Raw genomic sequence first — 16,646 nt, forward strand, 5'->3', positions numbered from 1 at the left:
AGGGAGACAGAGATAGAGGTGGAGGTGGAGGTAGAGGAGGATAGATAAATGAGACAGAGAGAAAGTGAGGCCAGAACAAATGAGAATATGCATGTGAGTGTTGGGTGTTTTTGTGATTGTTGGTGTTTTTTTCATGCAGGCTGGTCGGCAGACCCACTGTGTTTATGGACACTATTTTCTGTTCCATGGGTCTGGGCCCCTGGAGGGAATTTTGTGTGAGGACACCTGGAATGTTGTGGGAAATCCATAAGGACAGACAGGGTGGGTGTGTGCTTCAAGCATCCTAGTGTTAAGAGTGAGAATTGCTTCTTGTCCCTCAGCTTCTATGTTGCCTGTCCTTGGTCCACTTGAATCTCTTGAGAGAGCTGAGTCCTGTGTGTGCCTAGGCCCTGCCACAGGTATGTGGGTGTCCACAGAGGATACAGAGAGTTCCATGCCTGACAGGGTCTTGAGGAAGTTAGAGAACAGAAAGAGAAGTTTCCTGAGTGGTGCCTGGTCGTTGGTGTAGGGTAGGGTCTGGAGGTGGGAGGTTAGGGTGGGAGGTGGAGGACTGTGCAGAGGAGAGAGACTGTGACAGAGGTGGAGGTAGGTCAGAATGGTTGCCTGGTGCTTCCTAGGAGACGGTTAAGGTGGGGGCCTGGGCCCAGGGTTGGGTAGGCAAGAGGGAAGGTGGGTGCAATATTTCTTCTTTTGATGTGTCCTTGTCTCCACTTCAGGGACCTGGACGCCCTGCCTGTTGAGGGGAGGTTGTGGATGTCCCTGGTCCCTGGTCTCTGCTTCAGATGATGTGGGGCTGTATCCACCGAACTCACATCACTACCAAGGCCAAGGTTTTGGATGGAAGTTGTTCCCCTCTCATATCTCAATGTTAGACCATGGGACCATGGGACACGGGACTCAGGCCGCTGACTCTGGATCCCTGACCAGTGCACACATCTGCCTGCCCTTTTCCCTTGTGTCCATCTGGGAGTGGCCTTCTGCCAGGTGGGAAGCCCGGGCTGGGCCTAGGGTGCCATTGAGTTGGGTGATCGTCTCCCTTGTGGTCACACCTCCCCGTGTGCTCTGGGTTCTGGGACACCACCACCACACTGCTCTAGCAGGACCAAGGTCATCCTGGGAGGCCTTTTCTTTGCTAGCCGCCTTGACCTGGAATCTTGGGTCAGCAGACCCAAGGCCATCCCAGCAGCTGTACTGGTCACGCTGGTGGGTGGAGTCACGTAAACAGCTGCTGGATCTCTGAAAGCTGCTGTGTGTGTGTGTGTGTGTGTGTGTGTGTGTGTGTGTGTGTTTTTCTGTGTGTCTGTGTCTTTGTGTGTGTGTTAGGGGTGAGGGCGGGGTGAGGGCAGGGATGCAGCTGTTAGAATACCCTGGTTTGGCAGCTAGGGGGCGATGCTCAGCCCCTGGTCCCCACTTCCATGAGTATGTTTCTGAGGCTCCTCCCCTATAGTCCAGATTGGCATGTGGTTTGTGGAGGATTCCCTTAGGGTCTGGTGCGGGCTCTAAAGAGCTTCTATGCCCACATCCACACACTCCCCACTTGGCCCCCTCCATCACACCGTCCACCACCCGCCCCCTCTCCAGGTACCACGTGATACCATCAGGCAGGGCCTTCATGGGCTGGCATGCGCCCAAATCCAGGTGTCTCAGGGCAGTGCAGGGCATGGAGGAACCTGTTAAGGTTGGTAACCTCCATTGCCCACCGCACCCCCACACGCTGAACACCCTGGGATTCCTAGCAGCAGCCCTAGAGCCTCATGTCTGTCCAGTCCTGGTCTACATGGTTGGCCTCCATCTTGGAGCTTGGCAGGAGAATGCTGACTTTTTTTTTAATTTTTTTTTGCTTTGCGAAGGGCGAAGGGAGAGCACCCTTCTGCCTTGGCACTTGGCATTCTTGGTGCCCTGCTGCCATCACGCGGATTCAGTTTGCCAATCCTGCTGGCAAGTCCCTATGCTTCCCTGGAAATGGAGGTGTGCCGGCTAGGGATGGGCTCCCACCAGGACCAAAGCAGTTTTCTTGCCTGCTCCATGACCCAGGAGAGCTGGAGGAGGAAGCAGGTTCCAGGTGACCAGGTCCTTGCACCATGAGGCTTGACTTCATGGTCATGGGATCCGGGTCCTGTGGCCACCATGTCTGGCTGCAGCAGAGGACCTCTCCGTAGGGGATTGTGCAGCCTGGGCTGCATCTGGTTCCTTGTGGGGAACTTTTCCTGCGTGTGTGCTGGCCCGCCTGCCAGTACCGTGCTGCACAAGGTCACCCAGGAACCCCCTAGTTTTTTTTCTAAGCCTCCCTAGCAGTATCCGCAGCTCAGTTCTGGAGACCACACAAACTCTGTCCCTCATCTCTGGGAGGTGCTCAGGGTCTCAGGCCTGGTCACTTGCCACTGTGGCCAAATGTCTGTCATCCATTTAACTCTCTCCCTGCCATCCCCTATTCTTTCTGTCTGCCTGGCCTTCTGTCTGGCTTGCCTTTTTTTCTTTTACAAATGGCTTTCCCCTTGAACTGTGCTACAGGTGGAATTCAGGGACTGGGACCTGTCAGAAAAGGTTCCTGTTCCAGAGCCTCATCCCCATATCCCTACAAGGGGTCTGGGAGTCCCCCCCATCTTCTCATGCAAGCTGGTTGTGTTTACCCAGTGAGCCTGGAGCTTATGAAGCTGAAAATCGAGTGACTAGGGGCAAATTTCTGCTTTATATACTTTGTAGATAAGGAGGGTAAGAGGGAGATATGTGGTTAAGAATATTGGAAAGGAGAAGGCAAGAGGAATCAGTCGGAAGATCACAGTGCAGGAGGAAGAAGCCAATGACAAGGAGCTGAAGTGGTGTGACTCTGCATGTTTTGCCTTCTGGGCTAAAGCAAAGCAAACACAATCCCGCCTAGAGGAATGCACTTACTCTAACTATTTAGGACTGTATTCCGCCATATTATTTTATCCCTGATCGTTTTCAAGACACCAAAACAGAAAAGAATAAGGTGGGAAAGGCTAGTAGCACACAGGTACTCTTCATTCTTGTTCTTCATTTTTAATTCAGAATTTATTTCTGGTGCTCCACTGGTTCAGACCTTCAATTATATTTCAGCCAGCAAACATTTTTAAAACATTTGTGTAAAAATATAGTTAAAATGGTTTCTCATGGCTTTCTACAGAAAACATACATGGAAGAAAACAAATGAAATTTCAGACTGCATCCAGAAAATAGAGATATTCAATATTGTGGAGAAATAGTAGGGTTATTTTTTTATTCCTTTGTTATTTGTCTTTGTCTGTGTGAATATATGCCTTGGTGATTCCAAATTAGTGTTAGAGTATATTGAAGGAACGCTTATTCTTATGTGCTGAGCCATCCTTTTAGGCCTGTCTATCAACTATGTATCTATGTGACTATATATCTGTCTATCTTTCTATCTGTCTATCTATCTATCATCTATCTCTCATCTATTTATCTATTTATCTATCTACCTATCTACCACCTATCTATCTCTATTTATCTATCTATCTATCTCTCATCTATTTATCTATTATCTATCACATATCTATCTATATCTATCCATTTATCATCTATCTATCCATCTATCATCTACCATCTATCCATCCATCCATCATCTATCTATCTGTCATCTATCTATCATCTATCTATCGATCTATCTATCTATCTATCTATCTATCTATCTATCTATCTATCTATCTATCTGTATTTTGTGTGTGTGTATAGGTGTTGTGTGTCGCCACATGTACCATGACACTCCTATAGGCATCGTTTCTCTTGTTCCTCTATATGGGCTCTGGGAATTGAACTCTGGTCATCAGGTTTGGGAGTGAGCACCTTTACTTATGAGCTATCATGTTGACCCCAGGTATTCAAAAGTAATACTGTTGATTAAAAATGCAATAAGTTGGAACACAGGTTAACAAAATAATTTGCACAAATGGGAAACAGTTGGTAATCGTTGGTGAAATTAAACTTTGGTAGTTTTTCTGTGTGTGTCTGCATGTCTATATATGCTAATACATGTATGTACATGAGTTTGCATGATATATGAATATGTATGATGTGTGTGTGCGTTCATGTTTGTGAGTGTGGATGCATATTTGCCATAGCACACATGTGGAAGTCAGAGGACAACTTTGGGTTTCAGCCTTTGCCTTCTACTTTGTTTTAGATCAGGGTCACTCTTCCATCATTTTCCACTATAGACACCAGGCTAGCTAGCCCAGGAGCATCCAAGGATTCTCTTGTCTTTATTACTTATCTTTTTTTTTTAAGATTTATTTATTTATTATGTATACAGTGTTCTGTCTGCACATATTCCTGCAGGCCAGAAGAGGGCACCAGATCTTATTACAGATGGTTGTGAGCCACCATGTGGTTGCTGGGAATTGAACTCATGACCTCTGGAAGAACAGCCAGTGCTCTTAACCGCTGAGCCATTTCTCCAGCCCCTATTACTTATCTTTCAATAACAGCACTGGGAGTAGAGAACTGCAAAATCAACTTTTACATGGGTTCTGGGGATTTGAAATTCAAGTCCTCACACTTATATGGCAAGCAGTTACACACTGGGCCAGCCATCCAACTCAAACTTCAGAAGATTCTAATTTCCTCAGACAAATGCTCATACTTCTCATGATACCCTTTGATAAATAATCCTAAATTACCTTGACATGTATCTCTCAAATAACACTATCCTGTTACTAAATGTTCATGGTAACAATCTAAGGAAGGGCAGGATGGGAGCAAGCCTTTACATGGGATGTTTTGTGTCCATATTTTAAAGAGAATAAATGAGAGATCTTGTCGTATATGTAAATCCTGTAATGCATAGAAAACTTGTCAAAGAAGACATTGTGTTGTTTGAAAATCTACAAATTTGAGTGACCTTGTCCTGATATTTGATCATGATAGGAAGATGGGTTGGACTCATTATTAGGGACTGAATGGGACTGTCATAGTATGACACTATATGTTTGTCTTCAAAATTTTATTAGTGTGTATTGCATGTAATTGTGGGTTTCACTGTGCTGTTTCCATACATGCATATAATGTATTTTGATCGTACTTACTCCACATTTACCCTGTCGTGTCCTCCTTTCTCTCCCTCTTATCCCCGTCTACTTACCAATAGTACCTTTCCTCTTTCATGTCAGTTTCTTTCTGTTCTAGATTTCACACATGAGAGAAATCCTCCCTTTCTGACGTATGTGGTCATTTTGATGGAAAGGATCTTTGTTTCAAAGACTGAATTTCCTGGACACAAGTCTTGCTCTCTCCTAAGTGGTAAGTCTCATCTCCTCCCCACAGATGCAATTGTCTTATGTCCAGGGAAAGGAGACAAACTTAAAGACTAAGTTGATCAACAATGGCCAACAATTTCATCAATCCTGCCTCTGCAGTAAAGCCTTCATAAGGCCCCAAGATTTGGGTTCAGGGTATTCTGGGTAGCTGAATACACAGAGGTGCCTGGAGAAGGCATGGAAGCTCTGTGACCTGTCTCACATACCATTCCAATCACTGAATTATTCATCTGCATATTCTGTAATATTATTTATAATGAATGGAGACATTTAGGCAATGTTTCCAGAGTTTTGTGAGCTATCATAGGAAATGAATGTAACTCAAGAAGGAGGTTATCAGAGCCCTGATTTGTAGCTAAGTTGTATCAGCCCTCAACATGCCATGTTTTTTCAAATAAATTAGACACCCAGATGCTGTCTGTTAGGGAATTGGTTGGTTACTGGTAGAGAGAAATGCTTACATATTTGGATGAGCAGGGATTAAATAGTTTGTATGGTACCAATTGTGTGAAAAAGAGGGAAAACCCTTTGTTTGTGTTTCTTTTTTTTTCTTTTTTTTTTTTTTTTGGTTTTTCGAGACAGGGTTTCTCTGTGTAGCTTTGTGCCTTTCCTGGATCTCTCTCTGTAGACCAGGCTGGCCTCGAACTCACAGAGATCCACCTGGCTCTGCCTCCCGAGTGCTGGGATTAAAGGCGTGCGCCACCACCGCCCGGCCTGTTCTTTTTTCTTAACTTTTATCGATTCTCCATGGATTTTCCATCATGCTTCCTGATCCCGCTTATCTCCCCGTCCCTTCTTTTCTATTTTTTTTTCTATTTATTATGTATAAAGCATGTATGCCTACAGGCCAGAAGAGGTCACCAGATATCATTATGGATGGTTGTGAGCCACCATATGGTTGCTGGGAATTGAACTCAGGACCTCTGGAAGAGCAGTCAGTGCTCTTAACCTCTGAGCCATCTCTCCAGCCCTCTTTTCTACTCTTAACAGCTATGTGCACTTGTTGTCTTCAAATTTTGCCCCACCATTGTGTTTTGAACTCTAATTTGTTGTGATTCAGACATTCTACTGTTTGAGGTCAATTACAGACAGCACTGTTCACCTTTTTACTGCTAAATCTAATAGACTTTTGTTTGTTTGTTTTGTTTTTTGTTTTTTCAAGACACAGTTTCTCTGTGTAGTTTTGGTGCCTGTCCTGGATCACGCTCTGTAGACCAGGCTGGCCTCGAACTCACAGAGATCCGCCTGGCTCTGCCTCCCGAGTCCTGGGATTAAAGGCGTGTGCCACCACACGTCCTAGACTATTCTTAAGCTTCATCTTACTTCATCTAGCAGGAGCTTCTGACATTGCCTGTCATTGTCCTGGTCCTGGAAAAAGTTTCTCCACTTGGGAGAAAGTGGGACACCATCAACTAACGTTCTGGCCTCTGGTTTGTCTCCTTTGTACCTTCGTCCTCATATACTGACTTTTCTATATTTGAAGGTTCCAGTCCATAATTCTCCTCTACCATACATGTTAATTCTATCTCATCTTCTTAGTAACTTCCATTGTGCCTAAGTACTTTGAGTGTTTCATGGCTCTCAAACTTGTACTTACAGCAATGACCTTCCAGTACTCTGTAAAGTCAAGTATCTACCTATTTCTACCATTATTATTCAGGCAGATTAAATGTAACTATTGCAAACTGAACTCTTAATTATCATCCTCAGAGCCCAGAAATAATTACCAGTTGCCTATGCCAATCTTCTAAATTTGGGTGCTATGAACACAAACTAGGAAAAAAAAATCTATCTTATTTGAGCTTAACGGGTAGAAAAAAACTCTTTTTTGAGCTTATCAGGCAGAAAAAATTTCCCATGGAAGCTCTTGGCCTGTGGGCATTGATTTGGGATAGTTTAGATCTAAGATCGGAGAAGCAGGCAGGCATTGTCCCTGAGGTAGACAAAATCCTCTGCTCCATCAGCAGTGCCGGAGAAAACTTTCACTCTGCTGACACTACCACTGTATAGAAACATGGTACCCTCAGAAGTAGTTCCCTCTTGGACACTGAAGCCAAAGTTTAGAGAACAGAAGTTTTGGGAAAGCTTAGGAATCTTTCTCTTGAAAAAAAAAAAAAACTTTGTAAAATCTGTCTCTAAAAAGCCTTTCAGAACTTTCTCTCTGTTTTCTTTCTGTAAAGGACAAAAATAGTAATTAGTATAGGAAATCACCTGTGACAAACCTCTTAGAACAGCAAAGCCTCTCTAAGTTCTGTCCTTCTTTCAAGCCAGAAAAATCCTCCCTGCAATGAGAGAGGCAGGGCTTGAGTTCCCCAAAATCTCTCTTCTAAGCTCTGTCTCTTCTAGCCAGCAAAAAGCAGCCAGAAATCCCTCTGCAGACAGGCAGAGTCCTCCCTGATGGGAAGGGCTGCTGATAAAGTGGTAAAGCCAAGCCTCTTGGCTGCAGCTGTACAGCTGCCAGAGACATTATCTGGGGAAGGAGTTGGGCCAGGACCTTTCTGAAACAAATGTTTTCAGTTTGCCTCACTGACCCGGAGTGAAGCCCTAACAGTTTTGCCTAAGGCAATAAGCCACAGACTGAGCACCGGACGAAGAGGCAAAACTGCTCTGGAGCTAGGTCAGATAAAAGATCTAATTAGAGAGGTATACCTGTTAAACGATGGCACAGGCATCCTAAAGCAAGCTTAGGAAAGAAAAATCTCCCATTGCAAAAGCAAAACCCTGTAAAGGGAACTGGAAAGTTTGCTAGCATACCCGAAAGGTTTTCTGGGAAATGTAGCATCAATGCAGGTTTGAAACAGTATCTTATATGGTCTAATAGCTGTGCAAGAAATTTTTTGCTGAGAGCTTTATGGAAGTTCAATACGAGAATTTCACCCTCAGCCTAAAGCAAGACTTTTCAGTAGAACAAACTAAAAGTTCTGCTGTAACAGAAACATTTGTCTGAATTATGGCACAGGAGAGCTGTTATGAATTTGGGTAAAGAGACAGTGTCTAGTTAGAAACTGTTAGCAGCTGAACATCTCTGCTGGTGTTGGAACAGCTGAGAGAGCTCTGTGGCAGTAAAGGTGACTTTGGGGTGTGGTTTTGTCTCAAGAATGTTACAGTTCCCTAACAACAAGTGTTACAACTCCATAGCAACAGAACTCACTAAATCCCATCATTAAAAGAACTATTGCCAAATTTACTCTTGTTTCAAACTCTCAAAAACTTTTAGAATAATATCAAAGCTGACTAAACTTTGAACTTTAGAAATGATTTGCATACTTCTGGTCTTGTTAATAATTTAGCTAAAAAATCTTTTCTAGATGTTAAGAAATATCTTTGCTAAGATAGTCCTATAGAGTTTCTTTAAGAAACCAAGGCAGTCCTATAATAAGCCTGTAAGAAGTAAAGATGCTAATTGTAAACTTAGGTATGGTTTCTTCTAGATGTTAAGGTTTATAAAATAGACCTAGAGAATGTAAGTAAGACTTAGGTAAGGTTTATGTGAAACCTCAATAACCACACACACACACACACACACACACACACACACACACACACACCCCGCCATTCTATCCCCTACAGACAAAGAGGAGCTTAAACCAGGATTCCTAATTGTAGATAAGAACTTAGACCCCTTTTTCCCAGGTGGCGTTATCAGCTACAGAAACTTAAAAAAAAAAAACAGAGTCAGGATATTCGACCATCTGACAGAGGCTAAGTGGTCATAAAACATCCCAAACTTCCCGAACCCCGGAGACAGCTCGTAAAACTCCTAAACACGGTTGCTGAACAAATGAGAAATAAAGGTAACATGAAAGACTAAAAAATAGAACTGATATGAACCAAAGAAGGCGGGTTATGGGAAATGAATTATGTGGTCTGTGCCTTTAAGAACTAGCCTCATAGAGAAAGGGGCGCCTTCCAACCTCTCTGCTGTCTGTGAGAGATTTGGAACTAACCCCCTGCCAAGGCTTGTAAACTTCATTTGAATAAACCTTGCTTTTGCAGTCTGTACCTAAAGTCTCTGGTGGCTTCTTTGGGGGACGCGATCTGGGCATAACAGTTCATAAAGTAGATATGAAGGATTGAGTAGGACTTAGGCTTTGGGGAATAGTCCTATAGAATGTAAATTTATTATGTAGGCTTAAATGAGACTTGTGTAAGGTTTACAAAGTAGTCCTATAGAATGTAAGTTTAAATAGGTCATAGTGTTAGTCAGAAAAATGTAGGTTTAGAGTATATAGGCTAAGGATATGATGAAGGTTGAATAGAGGGTTAAGAATCCACGGCAGATGGTGGACTTGGCAGTTCCAGAAACCACCAATAGTGGCAAGAAGCAGCTCCAGATACTGTTAACTTCAAAAAGTAGCAGCAGAAAGTAATGTCCACTTCTGAAACCCATGAAACGTCGTAGCTTCCCAAGCAACAGATGCCAAGAGCCAGCAAAAGCAGAGCCAGCGACTAGCGCCAAGGGTCCGCAGGCTTTCAGCCGTAAAGCTAAGCAATGAGAGAGGCTAAAGATGGGCAGCAGCTCGGAAAGCCCAGCAGAGATGCCCCGCTGTGGGAAAGGTGAACAGCAAGGTTCGGCAACCTTGGCGACTCTACACCATGAGAAAGGCAAATGGTGGAGAAAGCCCAGTGGTTTGCGTCACCTGGGGAAAGATGAACAGTGAACAGAGCAGTGGTGAACAGCAGAGACCACAGAGTCCAGGCTGCTTCCAGAAGCTGCTGACGTGCTGGAAAGCAGGAAGCTATGGAGGTGAGAACCATACTCCAGGCTGAATAGCACAGCCTGAGGCACTGCAGGAACTGCTGAGACTGACCACAGCCAGAGCTCCCAGCAACAGGATGTGACTGCATGGAGTTGCCCTGAGGCTATATTCGTTGTACAACAGGACAGCATACACAGGATTCCCGACCCAGTTTGCTGAGCACTTGGACGGTCAGCAACGCAGGTAATTGGGTTTTCCTCTCAAAGCTGGGGTTGCCTTGGGAAGGCCACAATTTCAGCTAACGGCAGCTGAAGGAGCCTTGAGCCCGTGTGGCTATGAGGTGAAGCTCTCTAGCCTGGTCTGGGAGCAAAGATGAAAGTGAACATTTCAAAGAGACTTGCTTGAACTGAAAAGTTTTGGTTATGGGACTTTTTGTATTTGGAACTGTTTGCTTCAGAGTCATTATACCTCTGACAGCTATACACAGACTTAAGGGCAGCTCACAAGCCAAGCCCTGACTATGAATGCTCAGAGGAACTTTGAGGAATGGTACCAGAACTCTTTTTGAACTTTCGGACTTAAGAAGTGAAATGGACAGTAATGATTTCATTACAATGGGACAGTTTGAATATACTTATATAGATGCTATCAACAGTGATGGTGAAACTGTTTATGTAAAAATGAAACTGCTTATAGAGAAATTTAGGTTTTCCAACTAGGTTTGAGTTGTTTTTTTTTTGTTTTTTTTTGTTTTTTTTCCGAGACAGGGTTTCTCTGTGTAGCTTTGCGTCTTCCTGGAACTCATTCAGTAGCCCAGGCTGGCCCTGAACTCACAGAGATCCACCTGGCTCTGCCTCCTGAGTGCTGGGATCAAAGGTGTGCGCCACCACTGTCTGGCGAGATTTATTTTAAAATATAAAGAAAAGGGAGAGTTAATATTCCTCAGTATATTTAATTTAAAAAATATTTTCGTGTTACTTGAGTGAATTAATGTTATGTTTTGTATAGTTCTATTAAGAAATTGTTCTTGGATGTAGGTTTGTAGGTTGAGATTAGGTTAGTAGGAAGGTTGAGAGTAGGAAATACAATTTTGTATAGTTCTGTTTGTTAGCATTATTATGTCAAGTTTGATGCAGTTGCATCAAGAGTTTTTTCTTAAAATATAAAGAAGAGGGACCTGTTGTAGCCCACTAGGTTTCCTAGTGGCTGTACCCAGCAGGACTGCGTAAGAGGTTGATTGGACCACGGGCCTGGGTACCAGGTGACTGTAACTAGCAAGGGGGAAGTCTTTTGCTCCACCCCTTGGCATTGTTATAAATAGACCTTTGGAATAAAGTTCTGGGCTGGTGGATAAGGATCCAGGGCCACCCGAGTCTATCCTGTGTTTCTATCTGTTTCTCTCCCCTCTTTATTTCTAACTAAGTCTCTTATCCCTCATTCCTCAAGAGTTCCTTGGGTAAATAAGTGTGGGAGCTAGTCGCCCACACCCAATACACCAGTAAATTATCCCTGTGTCGTCACCGCTGTCAACCTGTTCCAATTCACTAAGTGCTTTACTCTGAGTCATTGTTCTACCATTTCCTTTCATGTGATAGTTTTCTAAATTACAATTTATGAGGCTGGGGAGGTGATTCCACCATTGATATGCCAGCTGTACAGGCATGAAGACCTGTGTTCAGATCCCAGCACCTATGTAAAATGTTCAGCAGATGGCCATGGGTCTTCTGTAATCCCAGTGCTGGGAAAGCAGATGCGGAGGATTCCTGGGTTTTGCTGGCCAACCAGACTAGACAAATTGGCAAGATCCAGATCCAGTGGGAGACCATGTCTGAAAACGTACAATGCAGAGTGACTAAGGAAGATAACTGATGTCAACCTCTGGCTTCCACAATACGTGTGCACATATGCATGCATACACTAACACATAAATAATTAAAGCAAAATATAATTTATATCACATCAATATGCTCACAGCTGTCCAGCTGCTTCCCGTTTCACTACAAATAAATGATATATTCACTACTGTGACATCCCCTTGCACGCCTAAGTAGATGAAATTATCTTCCATCCTTTCCTAATCTCAAGCTTGGTATGATGGCTAGCCTCTCTAATTCCAGCACTTGGAAGATGGAAATGAGAGTTGCAGGAATTCAAGGCTAGCTTCCACTATATAGCAAGTTTATGGCCAAGATCAGGTACATGAAACCTTATTTCCAAAAGCAAAACAACATTAACTACACATATACACAGACACAGACACACACACACACACACACACACACACACACACACACACACACCCCTCACATCAAACCACAATACCAAACCAGCCTTTCCTATCTCTGTCTCACTGCTCTTGCTATTCCTGGAACTACTAAGCTTATTACTGCTATAGGGCTTTAGATTGTGCAATTTCTTCTCCTTGGAAAATTCCTTCCCTGTATCTAATACTGGCTAAGTCCCTCACTGAGAATCCTAATATCATTTTCTCTGAGAGGCATTCCCTCATCATCCTGTCAAAAATGAACCACCACCGTTCTCATTCTTGATATCCTGCTTTGCTTTCTTTTGTACAATTTATAATTATTTGATGAGTACACCATCTGTCTCCAACACCAGAAATGAAGACAAATACTTTTTTATTGTTCAGTGCTATATCTCCAGTACTTATAACAGTACATGGCAGATAATAGGCTCCTAAAATTAATTCCTGTAAGGCAAACATGTGATATAAATACTTAATTGTGTTTGCAAACACTTTTTCGATAACTGAAGACATAATATGATGCAATATATTATGATCTAGTAAATACCAGTCCCATGATTTTCAGCCTGCACCTTGTAGACATGAAGGAACAGACGGGTAGAATTATCAGCAAGGATTCTAAAACCTACTGTTGCACATTGTGCATTGGGTTTGTAGTGAGAATTGAGGCTCTGGAGGACAGCCCATTCCTTGCCTTTGAAGTAGTTACATGAAGTGAATGTTTTGGGTACAGGACACACTATTTACAAATCAGTCTTTGAAAGCATCAGAGGAGGAGGACGAGGAGGAGGAGGAGCAGGAGGAAGAGGAGGAGCAGGAGGAGGAGGTGGAGGAGGAGGAGAGAAAAGAAAGATAGAAAGAGAGAGAGGGAGAAGATTGCTTGTTACATCCTGAACAGTGATCTCTCTCAAGACAGTGCTTTGCTCTTCAGCTATAAGGTATATTAAAAAATAACAATTTACTGATTTTAAGAATTATTTTCTAATTGATGCCCTACGTAAAAATGTAAAGCTTTGATCTTTAGTAGGTTACTATGAAAAGTGTTTTGTTGCTTTGATGGGTGGGATTATAAAATAATAAAGATTTGATCTGCTCAAATAGAGACAAATTTTGAATTGTGTGAACTGTGCACAGATGCTGAAATGTGAGAGATGATTTTTGAATGTATGATTTGAATATAGATATTAGTACGGAATCTCTAAGGCAAATTTGTAGCTTGGATAGCACTTCAGGAAACTTGCTTGCCAGATGAACTCAGGATACCATATCAGAAACCATCTAAAGGGGGAATAAAGAATAAGATGACTCTTATGCTTTAATAAGATTTGTTGAACATATTCTGTAAATATTAATAAACACTGATATCAGCATGCAATCTTAGCAGGATGTAAATATAATAATGTCGTATCTAACAGAGTGCTTAAATGATATGTTAAAATAGAGATCCCACCAGTGGTTAATTTGCATACTATTACCTTAATCATTCAGCATGTACCTATATTCCTTATGTCTTACTTTTGCATGAAATTATTTGCTTGATTTGATTGGTGGCAGCCATTATAAATTTGTGTGGTTCACAGTTATTTGTTTTAAAGTATGTGAAATCATATTCAGAATTCCTTACCTGCTTATTTATTGTGGGGCACGTTATTTACATGTTATTATCAAAAGTACATTTGACTCACCACTAGTTCATAGGCTGATTGCAGTGTTAGTGAGGCGTGAATCAATCTCAGCATGCTATTAGGTCTCAAAACCTGGCAACTTCCTGACATTTTGATTCTGATGCTGAGTCATGGCCATACTCCAGATACTATGAATAGTTTACATGTGTTGGATGGTGTACTTGAAAGATAGTGATCCAGCAATGCCATACTCTTGAGTCACGTCCTAAAACCATGACTAGAAGCACTAGAAGCACTTCAGACTAACTGATGCAATTGAGAACAGCATCCTAAGGATAACTTGTATGAAAGACAATGGACCGTCTCTAAGACCGGTTGGAAGAGACTGTGTTCTCTGTTTAAAAGATGCATGGGATTTCAAAAAACGATGAACATCTTTGCTTGTTTAGCTTTTATGACCTTCAGAAATGTTTTTTTTTCTAAACTTCAAATGCCTCCTTTTTAATATTGAGGTGATAAAATCAGCTATCAACACTTGAGAAATTTAAATGTAGTAATCTGTATGAAGTATTGGGTACAGAGAATGACCCTTGGTAAGGGCTAAGTAAACTACAGACCTATGATATTTTGTAAGGTCATATGGCAAAGTTGCTATTAGAGCCTCAATTTCAGATTGTGTATGTGTGCATTCATTAGTTCCCCTTCCTTTTGTCTTCAGGTTTCCATCTACCTTGTGAAGAATTCCTGAAGCCAGTGCAGGAGTGCCAATCTCAGTGCGTTAGTGATAGTCCTGCAACCAGGAAGTCAATGATAGAATTGTCTTTCTGTTCCTTTGGGAAGGCCTAGGTTGGCTCCAAGGTGTAACTCAGGAACTTATGTTAAAAACTTATTCACAAATGGCTCCAAGAGCCATCTATCCTAATTTGTATGCTTAAGTGTTTTGGACTGATATAGAAAATGGTATTTAATAGCTGGAGTCCAATTTCAGTAGCCTGTGGGTAGAAATAAGACAGATGATTTTAAAACTTTCTACTAAGATCTAATAATTGATCCCAAGACTCTAATAGGTCACAGTTGAAGTTTGTCAATATTGGAATGTTTTAGGTGAGCTGGTTGAAGAGGGTGGAATAAGAGAAGAGCTGTACCTTCCACTTAAACTGTGAAGGAGAGCAGGAAGGTGGTCCACAAATCATTAAATGCATAAGCTTTAATTCTCAAAGTTCCATGAAATAGTTAGTTCCAAGAATATAGATTCAAAGAAAAATGTGCAAAATTAAGCATGGTATTTTCCCCTAAATTATAATTTAATTTTCTTCTTCTATTTTTGAGATTATAACAATTCCATCTTCCCCCTTCTCTTTCTTACATACAAAATCTCCCATACACCTCTCCTTGTTCTTTTTTAGTTCATATTCTCTTTTTCATTAATTGTTACAGTCATACCTGTGTAGCTCTTTCCAAAGCTCAGAAAACACAGTGGAAAGGATGTAGGAGCCTGAATATGACAAGACACACAGTAAGATGTCTTCTGGATATGACATAGCGATTCGACTCATTGAAGATGTGGCTATTTGAATAAGACCCGCAAAGACGGGGAAATGGGCTCTTCTTGAGCAACTCACAACAGTTAATGGTGGTTGGGGAAGAGTGTATCATTTTCTTTGGTAATGTAGCCACTGATAAGTTGCCTCTGCTCCAGTAAGTAATCTCCCATCTATGCTCATGTATACAGCACTAACTAAACTCACTTTGTCATAAGCAGAAAGAAGACACAAGTGTAGATGGAAGAATTGTTGAGAAGTGTTTGAGCAGGAGGGAGGGAGGTTAGCAGAGGGAAATGGAGGTCCAAAAATTACTAAAATTCATTATATACATGTATAAAATTCTCATAATTTAAAAATGAAAAAAAGATTTTAAAATGAAGTAGCTATTTGTATGTGTTAATCCTTTAAATTTTGATCATAAAAACAGTGTTCTTCAGATCTAGGAAAGCTCACCTTGCATCCTGTGGCAATGAAATGCTGTTAGAGTTTAGAAGAGAAAAAGAGAAGTCCTGATTTTCCCTTAGATGTATCAATCCTCTTGTGAGTGGTGTGGACAATGTGTTGGAGACAGGAAAGGCTGTATAAGATCCTTGATGACAAGATCAATTAGAGTTAAGAGTTGTGATGAGGAGACAGGATGGAAGAGGGAAGAGGTGAGGAAGGCTTAAAGGCTAAGAGGTGGCAATGATATGTACTGATAGGAAAAATGGGCAAATCTGGGATAGTGGAGAGCAGACAGTGATGGTTTCATAGTCATGAAGAACTAGAACAAAGTTCTTAGTTTTCTGAGGTCTTCATGTAGATTTTTGAATTTGTTAAGGAGTCAGATTACTTTCAAATACTGTTATTTTTCTTAGAAAATAGCACACCTCAGCATGTTTTCTTTACATCTAGGAGAAGTGGTTACTATGAATATACGGGTGTCCAAGTTTCTCCTATGCACTAGTAGGGACATTCTGCTGGGTTTGATTTCAGTAGGAAGGCTTCTGGAAGCCCCTGTATCTTAATCAGAGTATCAATAAGTGTGTATGGTTGAGATTTTACAGTTTTCTTTATTTGGGTTAGTTTGGGTTTTTAGGGGACCAGAATCCTCTTGTTGCAACTGCATTGAGTCCGAGGTTGATTTCCATTTCCACGGATCAAGGGGCACAGTTTCTCATTTCAGTAGAAAGTACACAGAGAACTTCCAGAAATATTATTAGTTACACTCAGCCACACGA

At 42.0% G+C, this 16,646-nt stretch overlaps 1 protein-coding gene across 4 annotated transcripts in view; it reads left to right on the plus strand.

Annotated features, from left to right (window-relative positions):
• Positions 1 to 3,142: 3,142 nt before the first annotated feature.
• The window catches only part of LOC131899121 (interleukin-13 receptor subunit alpha-2-like), a 28,804-nt gene continuing 15,300 nt past the window's right edge, over positions 3,143 to 16,646 (plus strand). Inside the window, exons 1-2 of one of the 4 annotated variants that reach the window (XM_059250505.1) lie at positions 3,143 to 3,223; positions 5,161 to 5,274. The gene's annotated coding sequence lies outside the window, so the exon portion shown is untranslated. Of the gene's footprint in view, positions 3,224 to 5,160; positions 5,275 to 10,103; positions 10,235 to 13,105; positions 13,196 to 14,637; positions 14,656 to 16,646 lie in introns of those variants that run through there. The other 3 variants (XM_059250504.1, XM_059250506.1, XM_059250507.1) reach the window with 3 other exon arrangements.

This window comes from Peromyscus eremicus, chromosome X, assembly GCF_949786415.1.
Source record: "Peromyscus eremicus chromosome X, PerEre_H2_v1, whole genome shotgun sequence".
NCBI lineage: Eukaryota > Metazoa > Chordata > Mammalia > Rodentia > Cricetidae > Peromyscus > Peromyscus eremicus.